The following is an 8,177-nucleotide window of genomic DNA, read 5'->3' as shown; positions in this document are numbered from 1 at the left end:
GCACCATGTTAACACACTTTTATTTTTAAGTTCTAAGCTTTTCAGTTTTAACAAAATTTCAAAGTGAAATTCACTTATTATCTTTTTTCTTTAAATCGTTACATTGTTTTTGTTATACTGTACAGAATGAAGAAGAACTGATGTTGACTTAGTTGTTCAGAATTTAATTAAGTTATTACTTTGCTTCATAAACAGGGTACTTAAAATTACTTTCATTTCATTAGCAGGATGGAAATAAATTTAGTAGCAAAACAGCCCATTAATCTAATTATGATGCTATGTACCAAATTACTTCGAGGGCTTAGCTCCAGACTGTTGTAACGCCTTCTATTTCTATGTTAAGTTACAACTGTATCGCACTAAGCACACAACTTGTCTTTTCTTCTTCCTTTAAAGGGACTAGACACCAGATGGTTCCAAAATTGGCGAATACATTATATTTACAAGACAAGAATTGTTAATACAAGCTAGTATGAAGTCGATGATGCATAATTTTACTTGACTAAAAGAATTATTTGTCGCTGTCTGAGCTGAGTGCATAATGTTTTCCTAGTTTATAATGTGAATATTTACCTGTAGACCAACTAAATAGTACAGATACATATACTGACACTATTTTTAAATTAACTGGGCTTCACAAGGTAGACAAATTTAACTCAAAAACTGCTAAAGATACATGTGTTGTAAGCAATGTGATACATCAGTAAGTAAGATTCAATGTGTTATACACAGCGATATCAATTTTTTATCAATGTAAGTGTTTGCCAAAAAAAAAAAAATTCTTGCAATTGTATCATCTGGTGTCTAGTCCCTTTAAAGAAATGATTCTGTATGTCCACAGTTATTGTCGAGAGAAAAGTTCTCCACTTATTATCATATCAATAGCGAGGAGCGCAAGAAGGAATTAACTTCATGTTAAAGTAGTAAGGAGTTACATCCATCTTGCGTCAAGCCCTCGAAATATTCGAACAGCATGTACCTGTACGTATTAAACAAGAAATGAAATATTTATTTGTTGTGATGTGTGGATTGAAATTCTTAAGCAGAGTACATGACCTGAATTGGGATGCAATATAAGAACTTGTAGTAATAAATTGAAATGCGTTGTTGTATAACATATGTTATAATTGAATTTTGTACATACATATTTATGCACATTTCTATATATCATTAGACATTATGTGGAAAACAGTTGTATGACTGCATTACTCTCAGTTAGCTCGTTGTTTAATACTAAGATTTACATTTTTCGTTTAATACGCTTTTCTTGAACAAGTGTTTGTTTGCGCTTGCCCAGCCCACTTATTTTTCACTGAAGTACTAAGACGAGGTATAAATTTATATTTCTAACAGAAAAAGCAGTTGGTATACTGTAAATAAAGGAGAAACATATTTTGGAGACTTCAGAAATTTGAGATTTTTGAAGATTGATAAATAGTTCATTGGTTTTACAAAATACTTTTCATCTTCCCCAAATGTATCGAAATATATATCATCAACCTGTAAATTATGGTCAGGCTACTGTCAACAAACATTTCTTTAAAGGATCGCCCTAAACATCATAATGTTCTGGAACTGGTCAAGAGATTTCATTGTGTTAGGATAGTGGAAACATTCTAAGTTTGTATCTTGGAAATATAATGTAATAAATGCCTTTTAATCTTGTAGCCTTTTCTTGTATCTATTATTTGGTTTTGTGTTATGGTGTTTTTTTCTCTCTGCAATATGTATACACTTCGCTGATAAATTAAGTGGAATAAGTAAATTTGGATGGAATTATGATCTGTTGTTTTTTAAAGGGCCAAGCCTTTACCATATTTTGTTATGTTGTCGACAAAATGTTATAACAATTCAATAATTAATGAGGAGTGGAAGATTCTACCCGTGTCATTAGAAACATTTCCCCACAAAATACATCGTATGCAACCACGGTACTTTCTTCTGTTACACTTCATACATACTGTGGGAGAATTGACTGACAGAATCTTGTTTATATGAATATACATGAGGCAGGGGAGACAACTCTTCTTCCAATGAAATTGCATGTTACAAATAAGATACTTCAATAACCCTATATTGTCAGTTGTCTCCACAGGCGAGTGGTCCAAGTGGCTGGTTTAAAATTTGTAGTGATCAGAAGGTTAGATTTCATTTTGAGCTTTTCTCTAGAATATCTTTCCACCACAAACTTAAGTATGAGCATCTGTACCGAACCAATGAAACTGCCTCATTAATTATTCATGATTACGAGATTTTCCAAGCCAAAATGCCCATGGTTTACCATGAAGATTGGCACAGTAGTGTATTCGCCGAGGTATCTGTGGTTCTTAAAATAAGACTTAGACTAACAAAGCGTAAAAATATTCCTTTGCTCCGAAGTTTGTCATGACTGTATAACCTCTATTCCTTGGTTTATAGTGAATGAGACAATAAATAATAAACACTGCAATATATAATAAACACTGCAATATATATTTGAGATTTCTCTTAACCAATTTCAAGACATGGCATCATTTTGAGTGACTGTTGTTAAGTGCAATGGATAGCTGTGTCTTCACGACATGTGATAAATTTAACCGAATATACATGTATTGTTTGCTCGAGTCTGACTTTATATTGAAAATGATACATAAATAATTCATGTTTTCATTGAGATACAAAACAGTAAATCTGGATTATCATTTGAATGTTGTTCGTTTTTCAACAATAGAAACGTGGTGTTGGCATAATGTGTGTTAACGGGCTTTGATGTTATTGAGATTATATGATTTCTTTATCTTATTGTATTTTTTTTTCAATTTGATCATTTATCTACTCAGCTGGTGTGACGAAGAGCTTAATGGCTTATAGCTTCCAACAGCCTAGCTATCAAGATTTCCTAGGGGCCATGATTACGAACAGTCTCAAGTCCAAGTCTAGACCCAGACTTAGAAAAGCCCTTAATTAAATTACAAAAAATCATCATTATTACATTTATAAAAATAAATATTAATCATTTAATTGGATTTATTTCAAATTGCAATAACATTCAGCAAATTACATCATTAAAACTCAACTAGAAGGAAAAATTCAAAGAAGTAAAGATTTGCAACTTTGCCACTTGACTCTGAACTCAGACTTGAGTTGAGACTATTTGTAATCCTGGCCCCTGGGTGCCCTTATTCACTAACACCTTGAGTCCGAGTTAGAGATTCAAGACTCAAAATCTCATATTTTGCTTTGTTGTAGAATGGCTCGTAAAATGGGATAACGATTAAAATTGCCGTATTTGTTGCAAATAACCTGTACTATAATCAGGCACACATGTTTTGTGCAAAAATGTATATTAAAGCTATTTTGAATCATAGAATTCATTTTTCTCAAACTTGGACTTGACACATCAATGATTATGGGTTATGAGCTAAAAGGGTTAAAATTTCCTGCAAATTCATAGTAACTCCTTAAATATCCTTCCTTACAGGCAGCCCTTATAATTGTAAAGTTTAGAATTCAAGACATTAAATAAAAAATAATACCAGGTAGAGTGGTCTCTATATTTCTAAAATACCAAAATTACCAGTAAATGATTGCTGAAATTTTTCAATGTTTTACAAAGCTGATTTTTTTCTTGTTATTTACAAACAGACTTTACCGGTAGTGTTCACTGATTATTTTATACAAAGACTAAATAGCATCATTGTTGAAAATTAAGATAACCATGGTAACCCTTCTGTACCAGCTGATTCATTTTTCTTGAACAATTCCCTCCCTTAGAAGAAAGTTGAACACAGCTAGTCATTTAACTGATCAAAAGTTAAATTTCTTGGTCGTATATGTGTGAAAAAAATACAAAAATAAAGTTGTAGGTCTGTCTGTGGTGAGATTTCATTGCTTTTATTGTACAACTAGTGGTGTCCCGTTGTTTTGGTTGAATGATGGTAGCGCACAACCACATGTGTTGGTATATTTTGCTGTAATGTTTTGTTCATAATCTTAGTGAAGGAATGACATGAATTAAATACAAAATAAAATCATTTTATCCAGTTCTTGTGTTGCTTTTTGACCGCCATATCATCAACACCCACTGTACAGTATGTTAAAGATGCACTCTTACTCCCAAATAAGATTACCACAACTAATACTATTGTTTTAATATACCAAAAAGCATTAATAAGTGTTGCAAACAATGGTTTTTATGAAGGATTCCCAGATTAATTTGTAGAAAGGTGCAAAAAAAAAAGTATTTCTACCTTATGAGACGTTAGAAGATCACAGTGGATCTTTTAGCACTCACCAATCATTCATTTTTAGCTACTTAATACACGGTTACGATCTTGTTATCCGTAAATAATATTTTTCATAAATGCATTACTAGTATTACCTGTGACCCTAATAAGCATTTTTATGATAAGGACATTCATAAGTAGTAGCTTGTATGGTCACTTACCGATCAGGGTAGAGGGAAAATAACGTCAGAAACAACTAAAGACGCGAGATACTGACAAGAGCGATCATTCATTAAATGGCAATGCCGTACCAATCACTGCTACGTAAGCACCAACAAGGATAACGGCGAGGACATTCGAGACATCGGTAGTAGTGACGAATATATCTGAAATATCTACGGCGCTGATATCGGCCACGATGACAAACATGTATGTAGCGATAAACAATGACGGCGATGATATCGGCCACGATGATATACACATGTAGAGACAAACAATGACGGTGCTAATATCGGCCACGATGATATACACATGAAGAGATAAACAATGACGGCGATGATATCGGCCACGATGACATACACTAGTTGAGATAAACAATGACGGCCATGATGAAATACACATGTAGAGACAAACAATGCCGGCGATGATATCGGCCTCGATGACATACATATATTGAGATAAACAATGACGGCGCCGATATCGGCCACGATGACATACACATGTAGAGATAAACAATGACAGCACCGATATCGGCCACGATGACATACACATGTAGAGACAAACAATGCCGGCGATGATATCGGCCTCGATGACATACACATGTAGAGATAAACAATGATTACGATGATATCGGCCACGATGACATACACATGTAGAGATGAACAATTACGGCGCTGATATCGGCCACAATGACATACACATGTAGAGATGAACAATGACGAAATTGATATCGGCCACGATGACATAATCATGTAGAGATAAACAATGGTGACGATGATATCGGCCACGATGACATTAACATGTAGAGATGAAAATGACAGCGTTGATATTGGCCACGATGACATAAACATGTAGAGATAAATAATGACGGCGCTGATATCGGCCTCGATGACATACACATGTTGAGATAAACAATGATGGCGAAGATATCAGCAACGATGACAAAAAATGGTATGTAAAGATAAACTAAGACAGCGCTGATATCGGCCACCATTGCACACACATGTATGTAGAGATAAACAATGACGGCGATGATATCGGCCTCAATGACATACACATTTTGAAATAGACAATGACGGCGCTGATATCGGCCATGATGACATAAACATGTAGAGATAAACAATGACGGCGCTGATATCGGCCACGATGGCATACACATGTAGAGATAAACAATGACGGCGATGATATCGGTCTCAATGACATACACATTTTGAGATAGACAATGACGGCGCTGATATCGGCCATGATGACATAAACATGTAGAGATAAACAATGACGGCGCTGATATCGGCCACGATGACATACACATGTAGAGATAAACAATGCCGGCGATGATATCGGCCACGATGACATACACATGTAGAGATAAACAATGCCGGCGATGATATCGGCCACGATGACATACACATGTAGAGATGAACAATGACGACACTGATATCGGCCACGATGACATAATCATGTTGAGATAAACAATGACGACGCTGATATCGGCCACGATGACATAATCATGTAGAGATAAACAATGATGACGATGATATCGGCCACGATGACATTAACATGTAGAGATACACAATGATTGCGCTGATATCGGCCACGATCACAAACATATGTATGTAGAGATAAACAATGACGGCGATGATATCGGCCAAGATGACATTAACATGTAGAGATACACAATGATTGCGCTGATATCGGCCACGATCACAAACATATGTATGAAGAGATAAACAATGGCGGCGATGATATCGGCCAAGATGATATTCACATACAGAGAAAAACAATGAATGCGCTGATATCGGCCACGATGACAAACATATGTATGTAGAGATAAACAATGACGGCGATGATATCGGCCATGATGACATACAATGGTAGAGATAAACAATGACGATGCTGATATCGGCCACGATGATATACACATGTAGAGATAAACAATGACGCCGCTGATATCGGCCACGATGATATACACATGTAGAGATAAACAATGCCGGCAATGATATCGGCCACGATGACATACACATGTAGAGATAAACAATGCCGGAGATGATATCGGCCACGATGACATGCACATGTAGAGATAAACAATGACGACACTGATATCGGCCACGATGACATAATCATGTAGAGATAAACAATGACGACGCTGATATCGGCCACGATGACATAATCATGTAGAGATAAACAATGGTGACGATGATATCGGCCACGATGACATTAACATGTAGAGATCCACAATGAATGCGCTGATATCGGCCACGATCACAAACATATGTATGTAGAGATGAACAATGACGGCGATGATATCGGCCAAGATAATATTCACATATAGAGAAAAACAATGAAGGCGCTGACATCGGCCACGATACATATATGTATGTAGAGATAAACAATGACGGCGATGATATCGGCCATGATGACATACAATGGTAGAGATAAACAATGACGATGCTGATATCGGCCACGATGATATACACATGTAGAGATAAACAATGACGCCGCTAATATCGGCCACGATGATATACACATATAGAGATAAACAATGACGACGATAATATCGGCCACGATGATATACACATGTAGAGATAAACAATGACGGCGATGATATCAGCCAAAATGACATGCACATAAAGAGACAAACAATGACGGCACTGATATCGGCCATGATGACATACACATGTAGAGAACAATGACAGCGATGATATCGGCCACGATGACATACAAATGTAGAGATAAACAATGACGCCGATTATATCGGCCACGATGACATACACATGTAGAGATAAACAATGCCGGTGATGATATCGGCCACGATGGCATACACATGTAGTGATAAACAATGACGGCGATGATATCGGCCGAGATTAAGTACACATGTAGAGATAATCATTGACGGCTATGATATCGGCCACAATAATTAACACATATAAAGAAAAACAATGGCAGCACTGATATCATCAACGATGACATACACATGTAGAGATAAACAATGACGGTGATGATATCGGCCACGACAACAAACACATGTAGAAATAAACCATGACAGCGCTGATGTCAACCAGGATGATATACACATGTGGAGATAAACAATGACTGCTATGATATCGGCCACGATGACATACATATGATGAGATAAACAATGCCGGCGATGATATCGGCCACGACAACAAACACATGTAGAAATTAACAATGACAGCGCTGATGTCAACCTCGATGACATACACATGTGGAGATAAACAATGGCGGCTATGATATCGGCCACGATGACATACATATGTAGAGATAAAAAATGACGGCGCTGATATTTGCCATTATATGTTGAAAAAACACGCACTAAAAGACAAAATGTGTTGTCCATTTCTGTAATAAAACCTCCAAAACTGCTCAGCAGGATACTCTGATTAGACAGCACAAGGCAATTAAGATCAATATCAGTACATAGAGTTTGGGAACTAGGTTAATTATCGGTAAGAAGGACGTGGCTCAATATCAATACTGTAACATGCCGCTATTAATTAAACCATTACCAAGATACACGTTTTGGCAACATCAGCGTGGTTTAGCTTTTAACCAAAATTTCAGATTTAATATAGCTAATGGACTTTTTTTTAAACTTTTTAAGAAGGAGCTGTTTTTGGAAGGTCCCCCAAAAAGATATCATGATTTAATTGTAGTTGAGAATCCTTTGAAATTGAAGAATTTTCTAGTCATTGTTTCTTTCATGTGACATTCTATTTATAAACAATGTTCTTCAAA

The sequence above is a fragment of the Mya arenaria genome, chromosome 11 (assembly GCF_026914265.1).
Source record: "Mya arenaria isolate MELC-2E11 chromosome 11, ASM2691426v1".
In the NCBI taxonomy this organism is placed as follows: domain Eukaryota; kingdom Metazoa; phylum Mollusca; class Bivalvia; order Myida; family Myidae; genus Mya; species Mya arenaria.
This window is presented reverse-complemented; position numbering follows the sequence as displayed.